Raw genomic sequence first — 22,777 nt, 5'->3', positions numbered from 1 at the left:
CTACGGCTAGAGCTATCTTAACAAATCTTTTTTGTGCATCCTCCAAATCAATTCCAAATTCTTTGTTTTTTATGTTACTTAGGAGGAAGATCTCTGGATTCTTTGGTATATTGTTTTCTGTTATTTTATTTAATACCGTATCTCTTCCTCGATGGGAGGAGCTGAAAGATGCTGTGCACAGGATGGAAAGGCTCCTCATTGATTTGGCACTCCCTCTTCAGACAACAATCCTGGTAAACCATGTTGATGGGAGGGGAGTGAGACTCCAATAATCCTCTCGGCTACTCTTATGCTCCTGTGGATTGATCTCCATTCCATTTCTCTGCTGCAACCTTGCAGTTGGCCAGGATGCTCTTGATAGAGCTCCTGTAGAAAGTTGACATCATGGTGGCTAGTAGCCTTGCCCGCTTCAGTCTTCACAGGAAGTACAGTGGCTGTTGCACCTTCCTGACCAGTGAGGAAATGTTGAGTGTCCATGATAGGTCAGTAGTGAAGTGAACTCCAAGGAACTTTGTGCTCTCTACTCTCTCCACTGCTGAGTTATTAAATGTGTAGTGTAGGGTGATCATTCCTGGTCTTGACGAAAGTCCATGATCATCTCCTTCATCTTGACCACATTGATACTCAGGTTGTTACTCTCGTACCATATCACAAGATTTTCCTCCTCTTCTCTGAAGTGCGACTCATTGTTGTTGCTCATGGGGCCAACTACTGTTCTATATGGTTTTATTGTCTTTTTTAAAGGTATAGATAAATATTAGTCAAGAATAACTCATTGTTCCTTGTCATTATGATGCTGTGAGAATTTTTACATCCACCTGTGAGAACAAGCAGGGACTCATTTTAATATTTCATCAGTAAGTTTGCACCTCTGATGGAGTTTAAAGCCCTGGAGGTGACTTGATCTAACAGCCGTTTGTCTCTGAGGTGAGTGAAACACAAAATTCTGCAGATGCTGTGATTGTAATCAAAGTACAAAAATGCTGGATGAACTCAGCAGGTCTGGCAGCATCCATAGGAGGTAAAGATATATAACTGAAGTTTCGGGCCTGAGCCTTTCTTCAAGGTATGAGTAAAAAGCAGGCAGGCACCTGAATGAAAACATTGGGGAGATGGGGAAAAAGGTCAGGGGAAAGAGCACAGGCCAACAGGTGAAAATTGGATACTGTTAGGAGGACACAGGAGAGGAAAGGTGAGAAATGCTTTCAGTGTGAGGGTATCTTGATACTTCACAAGATTCACAAGACAAAGGAACAGAAGCAGGCCATTAGGCCCATCAAGTCTGTTCTGTAAATCTGCACTAAACTACTCTACACGAGTTCCAATTTCCAGCCTTTTCCCCATATCCCTTGATGCCATCACTAATTAGATACTTGTCTATTTCTTGTTTAAATACTCCCAGTGATCTGGCTTCCACTGCTGTATGCGGCAGTGAGTTCCACAGATCCACGACCCTCTGGCTAAAGAAGTTCTTCCTAATCTCTGTTTTAAATGGAAAACTTCTAATTTTCAGACTATGACACCTAGACCTTGATTCACCCACCAAGGGAAACATCTTTCTTGGATCCACCCTATCTAAACCTTTCAAAGTACAAAATTCTCAATGAGATCTCCTCTCATTCTCCTATACTCCAATGAATACAACCCAAGAGCTACCAAAAGCTCCTTGTACATTCTCCCTTGTATTCCGGGAATCATCCCAATAAATCTCCTCTGCACCCTCTCCAACAACATCTCATGTTCTTGATGCAAGTCTGGGTGTGTCCTTCTAATTTAAACTATAATTATTTTGAGAAACAACTCTTCAAGGGGGAAAAAAAGATTGAAATAAGCTGAGAAGAATGTTTCCTTGCTAAATTTTATGAGAAATTATTATGCAAAAAGAATTGAGCCCCTGGTCATGCTTTCACACCCAGGACTTACAATGGTCTAGGCTCACAAACTACACCAGATCAGGTGGGTGAGAGAGTGGTGGGGAAGTGAAAACCAAAAGACTGTAGATCCTGTGATTGTAGTGGAAACACCGAAATGCTGGAGGTACTCAGCAGCTCTTGCAGTGTCCACAGGAGGTGGAGATATATAACCGACGTTTTGTGCCTGAGCCCTTCTTCAGGAGACATGCAGGGACCAAGTGTAAAGAAAGATGTCAGGGTCCTTGATACAGTAAAAATCCTAAAATCTAGTCTGCTCGGGGATTGGGTCAGACCGGATTTTCTGGATTCTCGGGCAGAACTTTTAAAATCCAAATTTAAGGATGAATAAGGAGATGAGCCCGTAAATGTCATTAACAAATGCATCAAAATGAGCAGTTTTCTAAAAAAATAAAGTCTAAACTTGACAAAAATGTAAACAAGATGTTTTCACAGCAAAAGAAAGATTGTGAAATGCTTGAAATTCTGTATAAAAATTAATATGGTAAAAGAAAAATACAAATGAATTTCTTTATGGTAAAATTACCTGTACTAAGTGTGGTCGCTTGTCTCAGCTCTGCATCTGTGGTGCTTCCACCCTAATGCACACAAAAGCCTGCTCATTTGAGTGTTTGAAAAATCTGGAATCCGGATATTTGGACTTCTACTGTACATGGAAGTTCTTGTTGCACTATATTCACACCTGACTGTTCATATATAGGTCAGGGTTTTCAGATCTGGTTTCGCTTTTGATGCCACTTCCTCTAAAGTTGTATTCTGAATCCAAAAAAAAGTTGGAGATGGACAAAAAGCCACGACTCTTAATTTTTTAATTAATTGATTGCGATGTTAACATCATGAAACCAATTAGCAACTTTTTTCATCAGCTGTGCCTAATTAATGCACAAGATTCTTGTAATTATGCCAGGGTGATTTAAAAACCATTAATTGAATGATCGCTCTCCTTATTTACAGTCTGGTGGGTGATCGGAGGTGGGGCAACCTTTCTCCTACTTTTGGATGTTGGATATCCTTCCAACGATTAAAACTGATCAGTTTCTGTCTGTTAAGCAGGAAGGAAACACTTGTATTTTGATAGCACAGGTCTTAAATTTAACACCTCATCCTGAAGACGACACCCTCTCACAAGGCAACAGCCCTTTAGGACTCCATTGATTGTCCCAGCATGGACTCTGTGGTCTGGGGAAGTTGCCACCTGCCATTCTCTCGAAGTCAGAAGAAAGAATGTTATTAACATGCTATGACAGAATCCACTGGGGTAAGTGTGGAATGACTTAGAATCTAAAAGCAGCCTACAGCCTCATAGTAAACCTCTCATGCTACTCTGAAGGTCTGAACTGAGGGATCAAGATGGCTTTAACAGAGTTATCCAAAACTTTCAATGTCTGGTCTGCCAGCTAATTGTTGAGCCCTCAACTGTTTTGAGTTGGCTGACCTTTACAATTTGATGGATAGCTGTGGATTGTGATAGAAATTGAGATAATGCATTATCCTGAGTTCTAAAACTGCCGTGTTGTATTTTTCTCTTCACCTCTTCTTCTTAAACCCTATCATTTTTTTTTCTTGTTCTTTGTTTTGCTTTAAAGCAACAACTGGTAGTCGAATCTTTAGCAAGTAATAAATCATCTTCTCTGGAAAAAATACAATGTCCCTGCTGCATGACTTTGAAAGAAAAGATTCTCGAAGCTAATTATATCACAGTTATTTCGTCAGAATATGATTCCACTCCAGCAGTTAAATAGAATGGTATCCCACTCCCCCTGTGTTTGTGTAACTGCACAATGTGTAGAGAAAGCTGTGAACTCTGTGCACTAATTTAGAATTGTACAGTATCAGATCATTCCAAGTAATGACAGTGATTTAAAAGGAATTGGAGATTATAATGATCGTGGAAGTCATAAAGCAAGCTAAAGTCATGAAATAGATGAATAAATTTGCCAAAAGGTTTTTTTTCTCTTCTGTGTAATGGAGGGTAAATTATAGATGGAGGATTTGTGGGGATGTGGCCCTTGCAATGATAGAGCAGCGTCAAGAAGAAAAATAGTCATCGTGCCTCACAGCTGGCCTTGCTGTTATTTTAAGTGCATGGACCCACTCCCAATTATCTTTCATCTTTGGTGGCTTTCCCACGAAGGACACATTACTTTGCAATTCATTACAGAAAAATGGCATGCTTCATGACAGTCTCATAAATACCAAGAGAGCCACGTTATTATTTACTTGCATCCTGTCGTATGGCTACAGTTGTTTGCACCTTGTCTTGTGATGAGTGCAGGCGCAGGAATCTGGAATAAAAGAAAATCTGCTGGAGGAATTCAGAGGGCCAAACAACATCAAGAAGTGTTCGAACTGGTAATATTGACCATACTTTTTCTCCCTTGACGATGCTCCTTGATCCACTGAGTTCCTCCACCAGGCTGTTTGTTGCATCACATTGATAGATATTGCCTCCCTCTTGCAACAATGAAATACCTGGAATGAAAACATTGATTTCTCCAGGGTCTGCTAGCCCACTCCCCATTCTCCCTCTCTTACCCATCCCTCTTGTCTATTTTTCCTCCAGCTCTCCACCCCCTTCCCTCTGCATTCACAGAGCCATCCCCCCCCTTCCCTGTTTGCTGTTGTGCCCTCCCTCCCTTATCCACCTATCACCTCCTGCCTGTGGGATTGTGCTCCTCCCCCTGGCCCTTAAATTAAAAAGTAATAGCTAATCCCAGTCTCTGTTCAATGGCATTTTGCTTGTACCTTGATGAACGGCTCATACTCAAAACGTTGGTTATGTATCTTTATCTTTGCTACATTGTGTTTTTACTTCAACCTTGGTGTCTTACTCATTGAAAACATAACTGTTTATTTTAATCGGAGAAGTCTAGGGTTAGGATGATGCAAAGCAAGTACCTTTGTCTGTTGTTACTGATGACAAATACCCATTATTTTTGTTCTCATTTCAGAGTGAGGTCCAGATACCGGGCACCTCATAGTCCATCTTGGCACCCTCCAACCAGATGGCATTAACTTTGGCTAATCTGATTTCTATTAGTACCCCCTGCCCACCCCGTCTCTCTCGTAACCTATCCCTTTCTTTCCTTTCCTCCAGCTCCCTTATCTCACTCTCTCTCTCTCTCTCTTTCTCCCTCCCCCTCTGTCTCCAGCTCTGCACTCACAGAGCTGTCCCCCTCCCACAATCCATTCTTAGCTGTTCTCTCCTGCCCTTCTATGGCCACAGCTGTTGATCTATGCTTCTCCTGCTGCCCCTTCTTCCCTCCTCCCCCCACCTCAGCCTTTTTATACAGGCACCTGCCTGCTTTTTGTTCATACCTTGAAGAAGTGCTCAGGACCGAAACGTTTGCCTCTTATGGATGTGTCAGCGGCTGTAGAGTTCCACCAGCACTTTTGTGTAGACACTACAATTACAGTGTCTCACTCCACGCGCCACATAACTTGAGTTATGATTTGCTCAACTTCATCTGAGAGTGCATTGATCACATTTGGAATCGTGTTTATGGGTAATTTATGACAAAGGTTGGAGAAAGTGTCGTGGAGACGCTGCATCCCATTTCTCTAACATGCACTTCCACCCTATCTATGTGGAGTTCTTGAGACCATTGCAAAGTCCAATGTCCTTGTGCCTCTTGTTATATTGAACTCCACTCCGTCAGCTGATAATTTATGCCCGTGTTCATGTTGCATTGTAGTTTTGGAATTAATTTGAAATGACCTCAGTTGAATGAAAAAGAGACAGTGACCATTGATGAGACTTGCTCTATTCTCCTGAATTTGCTTTCTCACTTGCCAGATGCTCAGCCAGAGCTGCTGTCCCAGTGGAGTGTTGTAGTACATTGCTCGCGGCAAGGCCATCAGTTTGAATTCATCTGGAATGTCTCTTGACCGATAGGGTTGTTGGGACATTTCCCTTCATGCCCCTTCCAAGCAATCAGTTAACGCTTGGCTCCTCGATGACATTATTGCCACGTTGACTGCAGAATATTCGTGAACATAAGCAATCTACTGAATGTGGTCTTGCTCTTCACATGTCTCGATGGACTTTGACTCCTTAATAAAGTCAGCACAGGGTCTCGCCCTAGTTCCTGTGTGGTTATCATCCCGTGAGTGGAAGCGAGTGATCCATCTCACCCCCAAATATTGACGTCTTGATGAGAGTAAAACATAAAAGTCACCAGACACCATAGCTGAAAGTAAAAACAAAGCTGGAGAAACTCAATAGGTCAAATAGTGCACTCTATGAAGCAAAGATAAAGATATATAAGCAGCGCCTTGGGCATGAGGCCTTAATTATGGTCTTAATGATGATTTCGCAACATCTTAAAAAGGGTATAACCATTTGTTCAACTGCATTTTAGTTTAAACCCCTAGCACTTCCAGAAGTGAATTGAAACAGGGACACACCAGAGGCTGCAAATGCTGGAATCTTTGGCAGCAAACGACCTGCTGGAATACTGGAAAACAAAAGTCTGCAGGCGCTCTGGAACTCAGCCAGTCTCACGGCATCCATGGGAGGTGGGGTAAAGATATATTACCGATGTTTTGGGCCTGAGCCCAATGAGCAAAAAAAGTATCTGTTTCAAAGGCTGGGGAAAACCTGCTGGAGGGAGGAAAAGAATGGTCAAAGAAAACCAGTTACTTCAGTTAGGCCAGTGAACTTTATCTTTAAGGCACAAACCTTGTTTTTCTCTTCTATTTACCCTGCTACAGGTTCTGAGTGTAATTGGCTATGTCAACATTTATTGCTCACACTAATTGCCATTGAAAAGAGACTGGGATTAGCTATTACTTTTTAATTTAAGGTTTATTTAATTTCCCCAGCCATCATAGTGAGACTGGGTCAATGTTACAGAACCCTGGCTGCCAGTAAATGACTTAATCGCCATGCCACGCTGACCGTGAAAATAAGATGCAAGTTAAACAAGAAACCCTGCAGATGCTGGGGGTCTAGTGCAGTATGCAAATGTGCTAGAGAAACTCAGCAGCTCACACAGCATCTGTAGGAAGTAAAGGGTAACCAAGGTCTCCGAGAAAGGACTCAGGCCTGAAATGTTAGTTACCTCTTACATTCTATGAATGCAATGTGACCTGGTTCTCCAGTACTTCAGTGTACTGAAAAGTAAGTTGCAAATTTAAAAAAAAAGCACCAAAAGATTTCTTTAAGGAAAAATAGAACGTTGACTTTAAACAGTTTAAAGACTTTGGAGGCAAACAAAAATTAATTTTTTTCAGTATAACTGAAACCATCAGCTCAATTTAGAGGTCACATGGCCTTTCCTTGAAATGATACAATCAGTTTTTATCGCCTCTGATACAATTGCTTCTAACAGCATCCACCTAACATGAGTGGTTCTAATAACATCCAATCCCATTAACTGATATGACAATTTGCCAATGCAACTTGCATGCTGGCACCTCTTGGTTCAAGAACAGTTTCTTTCCAACAGCTATCAGGCTCTTGAACATCCCTCTGTTACTATTCAGGGAGTGTTCCAACACCACAGAAGGACTATCTGCACACTTGCAATCATTTTTTTCTTATATAACCATATAATTACAGCATGGAAACAGGCCAATATGGCCCTTCTAGTCTGCACTGATCCAAGTACCCTCCTCTAATCCCACCTACCAGCACCCTGCCCATATCCCTCCATCCCCCTCCCATCCATATACTCATCCAACTCTTTCTTAAATGACAAAATTGACCCTGCCTCCACCACCTTTCCCAGAAGCCCATTCCACACAGTAACCACTCTCTGAGTAAAGAAGGTCCCCCTCATGTAACTCCTAAACCTTTGCCCATCAACTCTCAACCCATGACCTCTTGTATCCTACTCTCAATGGGAAAAGCCTTTCCACATCAACTCTATCTATCCCTCTCATTATCTTAAACACCTCTATCAAATCCCCTCTCAGCCTTCTACGTTACAAGGATTAAAGACCTAATTTGCTCAATCTTTCCTTGTATTCCAGATGCTGAAACCCAGGCAACAATTTTGTAAATCTTCTGTGCACTCTCTCGATCTTGTTAATATCGTTCCTATAAATCGGTGTCCAGAACTGCACACGGTACTCTAAATTTGGCCTCACCAATGCCTTGTACAGTTTCTTCATTACTTCCCAACTCCTATATTCTATGCACTGATTTATATAGGCAAGCATACTAAAGGCCTTTTTCATCACCCTATCCACATGCGCTCCTATCTTCAGGGAACAATGCACCGTTATTCCTAGATCTTTCTGCTCCACTGAATTCTTCAATGACCTCCCATTTACCACATATGTCTTGCTTTGATTATTCTTTCCAAAATGGAGCACCTCACACTTATCAGCATTAAACTCCATCTGTCATCTTTCTGCCCACTCCTCTAAGCAGTTTAAATCCCTCTGCAATCTTTGAAAACCCTCTTCATCACCCACAATTCCCCCTATTTTAGTATCATCTGCATATTTACTAATCCAATTTACCACCCCATCCTCCAGATCATTAATATATATGACAAACAGCAACGGTCCCAATACCGAACCCTGAGGTACACCGCTTGTCACCGGCCTCCATCCTGACAAACAATTATCTACTACTATTTCCAGCCACTGTTGAATCCATTTGACTATCTCCAAATTAATACCCAAGGACTTAGCCTTCCTAACTAATCTCCCATGTGGAACCTTATCGAAGGCCATACTGAAATCCATATAGACAACATCCACTGCTCTACCCTCATCAACATTCCTAGTCACCTCTTCAAAAAATTCAACAAGATAGGTCAAACACGACCTTCCACGCACAAATCCGTGTTGAGTACTTATATATGCTATCTATAAGAACGCTTTCCATCAATTTACCTATCACAGACGTCAAACTTGTAGGCCGATAATTGCTAGGCTTGCTCCTTGAACCCTTTTTAAACAAAGGAACCATATGCACAACACGCCAATCCTCCGGCACTATACCCGTCTCTAATGACATTTGAAAAATCACTGCCAGAGCCTCCGGTATTTCCTCACTAACTTCTCTCAAGGTCCTGGGGAAAATCCTGTCAGGACCTGGAGACTTATCCACCTTTACATGTTTCAAAAGCTCCAGTACTACCTCCTTCTTAATCACTATAGTCTCCCCTTTGCTTCCTTTACCCTGCACAGTTCAATATCCTCCTCCTCAGTAAATACAGAGGAAAAGAAATTGTTCAAGACCTCCCCCATCTCTTTTGGCTCCTCACACATTTGTCCTTTCTGATTCTCTATTGGACCAATTTTATCTCTTACTTCCCTTTTACTATTTACATATTTGCTCTAGGATAATTGTGCAGGTTTATTTTCTATCTTTTGTACTTATTGTTTTTTTAATTCAAATCATGTCTGATAGCAGTCTTTTTTTAATGAAGCACCTGTTCGGCTGCAGCAAGTAAGAATTTTGGTATCTGCAGTGTACAATGTGTATGACAGTAAACATATTGTTAATAAACCAATCTAATAACCTAATATTGTCAAGTTGCATAGGATTTAAAAAGTTGATTTTCATGTGGAGAACATGAAATTCAGTGTTAGTTTTGGGCATGCTTGCGTAGCAGTTAGCGTGACGCCATTACAATGCCAGCGACTTGGTTTCGAATGAGCTGCTGTCTGGAAGGAGTTTGTATGTTTTTTTTCCCTGTGTCTTTGTCGGTTTCCTCCAGGCACTCCGGTTTCCTCCCAAACTTCAAAAAAACGTATGGGGTTTGTAGGTTGATTGGTGTTTTTGGGCACCTCAGGTTTGTGGGCCGGAAGGGCTGTACGTGTAAATCTAAATCTAAATCAAATTTAAAATGAAGTCCTCACTATTTCCTGCATAACTTCCAGTTCTCTCCTTGTAGCCAAGGAAGTTTAAAGAGCTCACTCAGGAATGCCCAATGCTCACTCACCTTGTGAAACTGTTAAGAATAGATGAACATTAATCCTGGGGCTAGCTCCTGTTCAAGTTTTTCCTCAGTGTGCTTCTCAAGATGTATGTGATAAGATTTCCAGTTGTGATTTGGAAGTGGAAAATCTTCCCTGCCGCCGCATGGTATGCGTCTTAACCAATTAGAGTGCAAGCAGCCTCATTTAGCGCCCAGCAGGAAGTTCTTTAAGGTGAAGAAACCATGGGTTGTGATGAGTTACATGACTTCATAGATTTATAGGTGTGAGAAAATTGTACAGGATTTTTTTTCCCTTTATTCATTCACAGGATTATGGGCAACCCTGCCAAGGACAGCCTTTATTCTTAATTTAGACATACAGCACGGTGACAGGCCATTTTGGCCCACAAGCCTGTGCGGCCCAATTACACCCAATTAATGTACACCCCCCCCGGTACATTTCAAATGGTGGGAAGAACCCAGAGCCCCCAGGGAAAACCCAGGCAGGCACGGAGAGAACATACAAACTCGTTACAGACAGCGTGGGATTCAAACCCTGGTCCTGATCGTTGGCACTGTTGCGGCATTGCACTAAGTGCTACGCTAAGCATGCCATCCCAATTGTTCATGAACTGTGTGCCTTATTAGTAGATATCAAAGAACCATGAAGATTTAGCACATGGATGTGGGTTTGGAGACATGGGCAGGCCAATCTGGGTAAAACAAAAGATGATCTTCCCTAAAAGACGATTTTTTAATGACAGTTTTTTTTATTATTTACTGACATTTCTAAAAAAAAAATGAAGATTTATTCATCTGAATCCAAGTTCCCTAGCTGTTATGGTGGGATTTGAGGTTCTGCCTTAGATTGTCTGCCAAAGTCTTTAGATTACTGATCTGGTGCCATGGCAACATGTTACCCTGCACACTTTTTTCCTGAAAATAGACTTTATTCACAAAATATTATTTACAAAAAAATTGTTCAAACCCATATTGTTTTTGTTACATTTGTTTTCTAAATACACCATTGCCTCCACTGAGGCACCTTGTAGATCCCCTTCTGTGTTGTTTGAGAGGCTTCCCCTCTGTCTTAGCCCCTCGATGCCTGATAATGGGTGAGCTCTGGACTGTGGTCCTTCCCCATAGCACTCTAGTGTTGACTGCACCAAGCCTCAGAGTGCCCCTCAGCAAGTACTCCTGCAGCCTGGAATATGCCGGTCGGCTTCACTCCCTCACCACATCTCCGTGTGCTGAAAGACCAACAGGTTTTGGGAAGACCAAAGAGCATCTTAATGGTCTTCCAGCCATTCGGGATCTGACTCTGTGTGCATCTACGGGAACAGCCCATAGATCAGAGTCCTCTGTGACTCAGTTGCTGGGGATGAACCGTCACAAGGACCTTTGCATCTTTCTCCACAGACTCTTGGCGAATCTGCATTCAGCAAAGAGGTGGATGACTGTCCCCACTCACCATACACTATACATACATACTGCACACAATTTTAAAATCAAAATATACTTTATTCACAATCAATTATTTCCAAACAAGAAAACCGTATTTTTACACTGAGAATGTCAGTCATAGCTATACATTGCCATCAATGTACATTGTTACATTTATTCCCCCATTTACTCCATTACCACCATTGTTATTTCTTCCCCCTCTGTTGGTTGAAGGACTTCCCCTCGGTCTCAGCCCCTCAGTGCCTGGTAAAATGAGGACTCTAGACCATGGTCCTTCCCCTCAACTCCCTCGCTTTAGCTGCACCAGGTCTCACTGTGTCCCTCAGCATTGGAACTCACAATGCTGGCTACTCACCCACCATTTCTTCCTTTGGGAAGTGTAAACAAAACGAGCATACCCCACCCCTGCAAACTCATCTTTAAGCGAGCCTCTTGCAGCAGTAACCTCCATTCCAAATCTATCATGCAGTTATTGGACAATGAGGCTCAGGCACACTATTTTGAAAGATGCAACTTGTGGCTTTTTGTCAGCAAGTAAAATGATCTAATTGTCTTCCTGCTCCCAACAGCAGGCTCCAGGGTCTGCCTGCTAAAATTAAACACTAAATGCCAGCTTGGAGTTAGGGCTCAGTGGAATGTGAGTAATTTTGTCAGGTGTAAATCATGGAGTAAGCAAATACTGCTGCCTTCAAAAACACAGAAAGATTATAATGCTTGGAGACATCGCTAATTTTGTACACAAGATACAGAGCAATAAAGAATATTGAAGTGAATCATCTTAAATAATCAACACTTTCGTTTGATGGGTTTGGCAGTTAGACAACATAAACACACACTAATATAAACCACTCAAGCTTTTTGTGGCAAACAGTCAAAGTTCAGAAAACACTGCACAATGCCACATCCTCCTACATTGCGGTAATGGTCTCAACTAGCCACAAAATTTTACACCGCAAAATTTTCCAATTGCATCTTGTCAATCAACCTCTGACATCAGAGAAAAAGCAGAATCAAATCAGATGTATTGTCATGAACATGTGCCACAAAATTTTTTATTATGTGACAGCAGTATTGTGCAGTACAAGGTGCAAAATTACTATAAATTACAATTCTGTAAATACAAGATTTTTTTTTAAAAAAGAGAAAAAGTGAGATCATGTCCATAGGTTCATTGTCCAAAAAAATCTGATGGTGGAGGGGAAGAAGGTGTGTTTGTAACATCGAGTGTGCGCCTTCAGGTTTCTGTTCTTCCTTCCTGATGGTTTCAGTGAGAAAAGGGTCCTTGAACAGAGCAGCTGCTTGCTTGAGGCACCACCTCTTAAAGATGTCCTTAATGGAGGGAATTCTGCAGCCTGTTCCTGTCCTGTGCATTGGCACCTCCTTATCAGACAGTGATGCAACCAGCCAAAATGCTCTCCACAGTACACCTGTAGAGATTTGCCACACACCACATTTGGTGACATACCGAATCTCCTCAAACTCCTAACAAAATATAGCAGCTGGTGAGCCCTCTTCACGATTGTATTGTCATAATGATCCCAGGATAGTTCTTCAGAAATATTGACTCGCAGGAATTTGGAGTTTCCCACCCTCTCCACTGCTAATCCCTCAAAGAAGAGGACTTGTTTGTATTCTCCTGGTTTCCCTTCCTGAAACCCATAATCAATTCCTTAGTTTTGCTAACTTTGAGGGCAAGGTTATTATTGTAAAACCACTCAACTAGTTGATCTATCTCACTCCTAAACGCTTCCTTATTGCCATCTATGATTCTGCTGACAACGTCGTGTCGTGTGCAAATTTGTAGGTGGCATTTGAATTGTACCTAGTGTTAGGTCTGCTTTGTTCATGAATGAGTGAGACAAACACCAGGCTGAGTCGAAATCAGGGTTCTCTGTTCTTTATTACCGGATTGTAACACTTGCGACCAACCATGTTAGTCGGAGAATGCATTCTGCCGTTATCAGCAAATTGGTGATTTTTTATACCCTTGGATATGTGCTTAGAACATCATCATATCATTACTTGTCCAATGACTAAAACTGTTGCTATCCTTTCCCTGCTAGCTTCCTGTCTCTCAATCCATCAATGTCTCTCTTATCTTGTAAGTACAAGGATGCATTCACATCTTGTTACAGCCCTGTACATTCCCATCTCATGATGTTTTACCTAACAGGAGTACAAGGACACCTCCCCTTCTTGTTACAGCCTTGTACAGGGTAACTCCCTACACATTCCCATCTCATGATGTTTTACCTTACACTAGCCACACAGTCATGGGTGTAGAGCGAGTAGAGCAGTGGGCTAGCACACATCCTTGAAGTATGACTGTTTTGATTATCAGTGAAGAGGAGAAGTTGTTACATCTGATCAGAAGTCCAACTACAATACCTGTAAGTTTATTCTAAGATGGATACCAACCAGAATTGGAAACATTGCTGTACCTTCACTGGGTCTAAACTCTGGCATATCTTCACAGTACCTTCACAACCCAGAGAAAACGACCCAAGTTTGTCCAATCTCTCCCCATAGCTAGTCCAGGCAGAATCTTGGTAAATCTATTCTGGATCCTTTCCAAAGTCCTTCCTGTAATGGGGCAACCACAATTGTACACAATGCTCAGCCTAACCAAAAGGTGGTTTTGCTGCAACTTTAAGTCATGCAGTCGGCACAAGCTGGTGGGATGTAAATTTCTACACAGTTAAAATTGGAAAACTTTGTCTGATACCACTGCTTGGCTGTTTTATATGCATCCTATAAAACAGCTTGTGGTGTAAGGCACATTTTTGTTTTGGGAAGCGTTGAAACTCAATAGCAAGTTGTGGATTGATCGAGAGTGAACTTTTGTAATTTGCTGCAGAGTTGCACTGTGGTCAGTGAGATGTAACAAAGTTGCGGTCGTCATTGTGCAATGAACTATGTGCTCAATTCATCCACCTTATAAAGGTGGTTTCTGAAGGACTATTCAGAAGGTGCTTCACTTCATTTTTCGCTCCATTGACAAGATGCATTTTAGTGAAGCTACCAGTTTTCCATTTTCATTTGAACAGGATGGCTATGATCATGGCTAATTACAGTGATGAATGGATGTAATGAGTGTGCTCAGTCAGTTTTGGTGTTCATGCATGAACAAGATAAGAGAAGCATGTTTATGTTGTTTGCAACAAGAGTCTATTTAATCAAAACCATTTGAGTAGCTTAGACTGTTTGCAACACTGCTTAAGTTTTAGAAAAAAAACACCATCTGAATTTGGCCAAGCTGTCCGATTACTTATTCTGATTTTCTTCCAAACGTGCTCCCCAGAGATACACTAGGTACACAGTGGAACTTACTGCATAGGATGACTCCATTTTGCACATCTTTGCCTTGCTTCAAGTTACTGAGAAGCAAACTGACATTGAGCTACATCGTTCAGCAGGAATGCAGTGTTGCAAACCCACCGCAAAGTCCATCATGTTTCTTTTTGTTTTGTTCTTGGGACAAAAGCAACACCAGCAAGGCATTGTCCATCCCTGAGAAAGTAATAGTGGATCCTTTTCTTGTGAAGATGAGCTGGCTGGGGATTTCCAGAGATTAGATCCCTCTCAGGTGTGTCATCTGAAGGTGGAATAAATGAGATGTTGCTCCATTGATAATTTATCTCTTGAAATCCAATTGACCTGAGGAGATTTGGCATTTGGCAGATAATCTCTCAAACAAGTGCTCCAGGGAAAATACACTGGCTGGTTGTCTCACAGCTTGGTTTGGTAATTTGAGAGCCCAGGAATGCAGAAAGTAGCAAACATCGCCAGGTCCATCCTGGACTCCAACCTCCCATCAATTGAAGACACCCATGTGAGGCACTGCTTCAAGAAACCAACCAACAATGCCAAGGACCCCCATCATCCTGGTCACAACCTCATTGCTGCCTTCAGGCAGAAGGTATAGAAACTAGAAGACCAACACCCTTAGGTTTAACAACAGTTTATTTTCAACAGCGATCAGGCTCGTGAACCACCCATTGTTACACCACTCGTGGCTACAACACCACAAAAGGACTGTGTGCACTATTAAATTAGACATACAGTACTGTAACAGGCCAATTTGACCCAAATTACACCCCATTAACCTACACCCCAGTATGTTTTTGAAGGGTGGGAGGAAACTGGAGCCCCCGGAGAAAACCCACACAGATACGGGGAGAAAGTACAAACTCCTTACAGACAGCGTGAGATTAGAACCCCGTTCCGGTCCCAATCACTGGCGCTGTAAAGGTGTTGCACTGACTGCTACGCCAACCCTGCTGTCCTTTTATGCTAGTTTTATTTCTTGCTCGACAGGAACTGTTAATACTTATTATCTATATTCTCTTTGTATTCGTTATCTCTTTTGAATTGAATTTAGTGTGTACTCTTTTAGTTTTCGTTAAACAATGTATATGGCAATAGCTACATTATATTATCTCACCCTTTGCATAAAAAATGGACCAACCCAATTCTGAACCCAGATGTTTATGATGTTCATCCATACCATAAAAGCACCTCTGTTGAACATTGGCATGTGGCAGGTTGCTGTGATAGAAAACAGATTGTTGAAGAAATTAAAAGAGCAGATGTTCAAACCACAAATGCAAAGCTTGGATCAAGGTTGCATGCCTGAATCATCACAGAAAATGTAGATTCAGCTTCAATAATACTGATTCTAGGTACACATTTCTGCTCAGTAAAATGGCATTACTGATGGCCTTGTCCACTTGGAGGCATATACTAAAGCAACATTTAAAGGACATTTGGGCAAGTACCCTATACCTGGATAGAAATGGTTCAGAAGTTTGCGGGGCAAAAGCAGGATGAGCTCAGAAGCGTGGGATGACAGGGTTAAATTGGGCCAAAGGGCCTGTTTCTTTCATGTGAAACTCTATGACACTCCTCTGCACTTCTCATAATTTATAGGTAGTCTTTTTTTAAAATGGAAAGAATAATAAAATAACAAAACCTATTTGCCTTTGCTGGTGCTTCAGAGAAGAACTGCTAGTGAGAATTCTGTGTGCAGATGCTCCAAATGAAGGCAAAGTTGCAACCTGAAATAATACAGAAAAGGCTGGAAATAGCAGGTTAGATGGCATCTGTGGAGAGAGGAAGAGACATTATTTCTGTGTCTCCTTTGTGACATGAAGGGTTTACAGATGAATAACTAATAACAGATGAATAACTAATACCACCAGTATATTATAGGTTGAACTAATACCACCAATGAACTAATACCACGTCAATGAACTAATACCACCAGTATATTATCTGCCTATTACGGAATAGGGTAAAGAAACTGAAAATGTCTGTGGTTTGTATTTATACCTTTGTGGGTTTAAACAAATGGTACATAAACCTTTCATAATCTGGTAAATGTGCTATTAGTAACCTAGGGCCCTGTGATCCATAGAAGAGGTTTCAAATATTGTCACGTCAGCTGAGGAAAGGTAGTTCAATTAATTAACAATATTATCTGGAATAAATATAAGCAGAATATAAATAACAGTCGCAAAATATTGAGGGTGTTCTGAAGTGCAAGAAACAGTCATTGCTCGCCCTAGTAGGGGTATGTGTGATTTTCCCATCCCGACCAATGTAACTGAATCAGAATCCGATTCAGGTTTGTTGTCATGAACATGTGTCATGAAATTTGTTGCTTTGCAGCAGCAATATTTTGCATTTCAGGTGCAAAATTGCTATAAATTACAGTTTGGTAAATATAATATTTAAAAATAAATAATTGGAGCAGAAAGTAAAGTGAGGTGGTGTCGCTAGATTCATTTTCCATTCAGAAGAAGCTGTTTTTGTAACATTGGATATGTGCCTTTAGGCTCCTGTACCTCCTTCCTGATGACAGCAGTGAGAAGAGGGCATGGCTTAAGTGGTGAGGCTCCTTGGAGATAGTAGTTGCTTTCTTGAGACACCGCCTCTTAAAGATGTCCTTAATGGAGTGAAGACAAATGCCTCTGTAGACTTTTCCTGTCCTGAGCACCTCCATACCCAAGTGTGCAACCAGTCAGAATACTCTCCACAGTACACCTGTAAAAATTTGCAAGAGTCTCTGTTAACATATCTGATCTCCTCAAACTTGTGACACTGCCGTGACTTCTTCATGTTTGCATCGACATGAAGGCCCCAGAATAGATATTCAGAGATGTTGACACCCAGGAATTTGTTCTTTACCTTTTCCACTGCTGATTTGTGTTCTCCTGATTTCCCCCTCTTGAAGTCCACAATCAGTGTCTTAGTTTTGCAAATATTGAATGCAAGTTGTAACTGTGATACCACTCAACTAGCTGATCTTAACTGCACCAAAAACAATCTAGTCAGTCATTCATTTTAGCAAAATCTGGCCACAACAGCAATATTCATGTCATGCAAGTAAATATAAACATCTCCCATTATTACAATAATTGCTTTGAAAATAATGACTCGAATTAACCATTAGTGGGCCAATGAAGAGTTAAAATTGGCATTAAGGTAACATGAAGATTTCTTGCTTGGTATAAACAGAAAGTACACACAGATGCCCGGGTTTCTGTACTCAGTAGCACAGAGGCAGTCCACCCGGTGAACTGCCACTTCAAGATTTAACTCTTCTAACAGAGCAAGTGCACACTCCAGATGTCAGTCTGATTCATGATGTAATGGCTGTTGTTGCTGGCAGTTGACCTCGCATTGTGAGTCAAAATTCCAGGCTCACAGTGCTGTGAAGAAGTTACATCCTGTCTCAATATCTGCCCAAACTATACTGCAGGATTCTGGGGCCATGGTCCGGGTGGAATGAAGTTGCAAACCTGCAAACCAAAGAATTTGTTTAGCCCAAAGTTTGACCAATTTCTACAGCTAATCGAAGTGCAGCCTCTTGCCTCTAAATAACTCTATATTCAATATTCTATTGTGTTTCTAAAACTATTTTCTATTTCCTTTCATTTTAAGAACTTAAGCAAAGTCAGATTTCAGAATTATTGTCAGAGTACATACATGTCTTCTTTCTTTGGCTTGGCTTCGCGGACGAAGATTTATGGAGGGGGTAAAAAGTCCACGTCAGCTGCAGGCTCGTTTGTGGCTGACAAGTCCGATGCGGGACAGGCAGACACGATTGCAGCGGTTGCAGGGGAAAATTGGTGGGTTGGGGTTGGGTGTTGGGTTTTTCCTCCTTTGCCTTTTGTCAGTGAGGTAGGCTCTGCGGTCTTCTTCAAAGGAGGTTGCTGCCCGCCAAACTGTGAGGCGCCAAGATGCATGGTTTGAGGCGATATCAGCCCACTGGCGGTGGTCAATGTGGCAGGCACCAAGAGATTTCTTTAGGCAGTCCTTGTACCTTTTCTTTGGTGCACCTCTGTCACGGTGGCCAGTGGAGAGCTCGCCATATAACACGATCTTGGGAAGGCGATGATCCTCCATTCTGGAGACGTGACCCATCCAGCGCAGCTGGATCTTCAGCAGCGTGGACTCGATGCTGTCGACCTCTGCCATCTCGAGTACTTCGACGTTAGGGATGTAAGCGCTCCAATGGATGTTGAGGATGGAGCGGAGACAACGCTGGTGGAAGCGTTCTAGGAGCCGTAGGTGGTGCCGGTAGAGGACCCATGATTCGGAGCCGAACAGGAGTGTGGGTATGACAACGGCTCTGTATACGCTTATCTTTGTGAGGTTTTTCAGTTGGTTGTTTTTCCAGACTCTTTTGTGTAGTCTTCCAAAGGCGCTATTTGCCTTGGCGAGTCTGTTGTCTATCTCATTGTCGATCCTTGCATCTGATGAAATGGTGCAGCCGAGATAGGTAAACTGGTTGACCGTTTTGAGTTTTGTGTGCCCGATGGAGATGTGGGGGGGCTGGTAATCATGGTGGGGAGCTGGCTGATGGAGGACCTCAGTTTTCTTCAGGCTGACTTCCAGGCCAAACATTTTGGCAGTTTCCGCAAAGCAGGACGTCAAGCGCTGAAGAGCTGGCTTTGAATGGGCAACTAAAGCGGCATCGTCTGCAAAGAGTAGTTCACGGACATGTACATCACATACAACTTGGCGAGGCAGAATTACTGCTTATTGGTTGTGCAAAAAGGCTGTACTCAATGTACAACATATAAACAAATAAAAAATGTTAATGAACAGCAAGGAAAAAAATCAATGAAGTGTAAAAGTAAGTCCTTAAATGAGTCCCTGATTGAGTTTGTTGTTGAGGAGTGCGATGGTGGAGGGGGAGCAGCTGTTCCTGGACCTGGTGGTGTGAGTCTTGTGGCACCTAGACCTCTTTCCTGATGGCAGCAGCAAGAACAGAGCATGTGCTGGGTGGTGTGAATTCTTGCTGATTGCTGCTGCTCTCCGATGGCAGTGTTCCCTGTAGATGTTCTCGATGGTGAGAAGGGTTTTGCCTGTGATGTCCTGGGCTACAATTTCTTTCTTTGTAAATATTAATATTATGTAAAGGTTTGCACAAAGTATGGAGATGAGAACAAATTGGAAGTCCTTCACTTTCTGCATACTACTAATGCGTTTAAAAGTTAATTTAATATAATTTTAATTTAGATTTAGAGACCTTTCCAGCCCATGTCCGTGCCGTCCAAATACCCCAATTAACCTATCACCCTTTATGTTTTGAAGGGTGGGAGGAAAACGGAGTGCCCGGAGGAAATCCATGCAGACACGAGGATAACAACTCCTTATGGACGGCGCCGGATTTGGACCCCAGTCACTGGTGCTGTAGTAGCTTTGCGTTTAACTGCTACACTAACTGTGCAGCCCCATGGTCGGTCCCAAAGCCTCTGCTGTCATTCAGGCACAATGCTTTGGATTGAAGATCATTCCTAATCACTGTGACCTGGTGGTGTCCAACTGCCATTTGGATAAAACCCACAGTCCCTGCTGTTCACAGACATCGTGCCATTCAAAAACTGTCCACACTGAGCAAAAGTTCCTGCAATCAGGCCAGGTGTTTCCAAAAAGTTAAGATAAACACAAATGAATTACAAAAAAGTATTATTTGTGACCTGATACAGTGCCTGGAAGAAAATAGGAAGTAGGTAACCTCTGAAACACAGAAGTTTACAGATTCAGATAACTTAGGAAGGACTCAGGCCCAAAACGTCAGTTATATATCTTTACCTCCTATGGATGCTGCGAGACCAGTTGAGTTCCTCCAGCATTTCTGTGTTTTGAGCAGCTAACCTGTGTCAACTGATCATTTCTCTCCTTGGGTGGTGCCTGACTTGCTGAGTCCCTTCAGCTTCTCATGGTTAACTTCAGTGTTGTGTCAGATTATTCACACTGGATATCTATGAGAAGATGATCCCATTTGTGAGCAGACTTTTCTGCAAAGTTATGAAGCCAATGCAATTTAAGTAAATGCAGTTTAAGTTAAAGAATTTCATGTATGTTACATTCTAAATGTAGTAATAAAATCTTTACCTTTATTAAGTTACCTGCTTCACTCCAAAATACTTTAAGAATCTAGAAAACATGACTTTAGGTGACTGCAAACTAAATAAAAATCGAACTTGGAATATGGACCACACTTGGAATATTACATTCAGTTCTGGTTGCCTCATTACAGCAAGGATGTGGAAGCTATGGAGAGGCTGCCGAGGAGTTTTACCAGGATGTAGCCTGAATTGGAGAATGTGTCTTATGATGTAAGGTTAGCAGAGCTCTTTGGAGCGAAGAAGGACGAGAGGAGACTTAATAGAGGTCTACAAGATTTTGAGAGGCACAGGTAGACAACCAGTGCCTTTTTCCTGGAGTGACATGAGGAGAAGACATCTGTACAAGATGAGGGGAAGAAAGAAAGGAAATTGTCAGAGGCTTTTACACAGAGTGCAGTGGGTCCCTAGAATGCATTGCAGGGGTGATGGTCGAGGCTGGTAAAATATGAACATTTAAAAGATTCCTAGGCAAATGAATACAAGAAAAGTAGAGGATTATGGGTGTGAGGTAGGGGTTTAGATTGTTGAGTAAGCTCAACGTGCGTGGGCTGAAGGGCTTGTACTGTGCTGTAATATTCTATGCTCCATAGAAATAAAATGCAACAGCAAAGGGGGCATCTCATGCATTGACTCCATCAAATGACCAGCCATCAAGAGTTAGATCATATATCGTTTGTTCTTGGATCATTACTGCTCACTCTCAGTGAAGCACTGCATGTGTGCTCTTCTCTACTTCACAATTTGAGTTCATTAAATAGAATTTTGGAAAGGGGGCTCATCATACAGCCCCTTCTACATTAGTCCACAGATGAATTTTCCTTTGGTTTGGAGCTTGCATTTCACTATGATTTTTTAAATATTTGTTTAAACTCCATAAATACGAATAGTAGAGAAGACACGCACTCTGATCTCACGCCTTCAGTGCATCTGTTTCCAGTCATGACATTACAGTGGTTGGAACCTGTAAGTCAGCCATGAAATGAGATGCAATCCTTGCAATAACCATACTTTCCATGATTTCTCTCGCCTACCGTTGTGCATAAGCAATAGGACATGTGACTGTAACTGACTCCATACTGAACCCAAGAACAAAAATGCATTTTTTTAAATTTTAATTTTAAATTTAAGCATACGTCAAGGTAACAGGCCATTTCAGCCCACAAGCCTGTGCCGCCCAATTTACATCCAATTAACCTACAACCCCCTGTACATTTTGAAATGTGGGAGGAAACCGGAGCCATTGGGGAAAACCCACGCAGACACGGGGAGAACATACAAACTCCTTACCGACACCATAGGATTCGAGCCCCAGTCCCGATCACTGGCTCTGTAAAGGTATTGCGCTAACTGCTACGTCAACCGTGCTGCCCTGCTGGTGCTGTTCTATTCAAAATTGGAAATGTTTTCAGTATATCTGTCCAAACTCTATCAATCAATCTGTCCTACTTGTGTTTGCCTTGTGTAATACCACTATGTTTTTCAATTTTTGTTTATTTTTAAATGGTTATTATTTTGCTGGCACTTGTCAGCTCGCTAGCAAGATTGGGTTCTCTCCAGTTCAAGCCCAGATTTCACACTGTGAGCTCACTGGAAGACTTCTTACAGAACTTGTACTAATTTCAGGTATTCTGGTCAAATGGAATGATGTACCCCTGACATTTGTAATGAATAGGGTTGTAAAGAGAGCTTTTGGCACATTGGCCTTCATCAATCAAATTATTGAGTATTGGAGTTGAGATGTTATAGTGAATGGATGCAGATTGAATGTTTCCAATGATGGGAAAATCCAGAACCCGGGGCCGTGGTTTGAGGATAATAGGCAAACCATTTAGGACCGAGATGAGGAGGAATTTCTTTACCCAGAGGGTGGTGAATCTGTGGAATTCATTGCCACAGAGGGCAGTAGAGGCAGGTTCATTGGATCTATTTAAGAGGGAATTAGATCTAAGGGTATTAAAGGTAACGGAGAGAAGGCGGGGACGGGGTACTGAACTTTAAGATCAGCCATGATCTCGTTGAATGGCGGAGCAGGCTCGAAGGGTCGAATGACCTACTCCTGCTCCTATCTTCTATGTTTCTA

The 22,777-nt window shown here is 42.0% G+C and overlaps 1 protein-coding gene and 1 long non-coding RNA gene across 5 annotated transcripts in view; one reads left to right on the top strand and one right to left on the bottom strand.

Annotated features, from left to right (window-relative positions):
• The window catches only part of pacrg (PARK2 co-regulated), a 290,834-nt gene that overhangs the window by 104,212 nt on the left and 163,845 nt on the right, over positions 1-22,777 (top strand). The gene's annotated exons all lie outside the window — the stretch shown is intronic.
• LOC138741879 (uncharacterized) lies at positions 17,049-22,073 on the bottom strand. The gene is made up of 3 exons (XR_011343841.1): positions 21,985-22,073; positions 20,381-20,550; positions 17,049-17,320 (listed from the first exon to the last, which is right to left on the bottom strand). It is a non-coding gene; the product is annotated as an uncharacterized lncRNA (long non-coding RNA).

The sequence above is a fragment of the Narcine bancroftii genome, chromosome 8 (genome assembly GCF_036971445.1).
Source record: "Narcine bancroftii isolate sNarBan1 chromosome 8, sNarBan1.hap1, whole genome shotgun sequence".
Taxonomy (NCBI): Eukaryota; Metazoa; Chordata; class Chondrichthyes; order Torpediniformes; family Narcinidae; genus Narcine; species Narcine bancroftii.
Note: the sequence above shows the minus strand (reverse complement) of the source record. Positions and strands in the feature narration are given on the sequence as shown.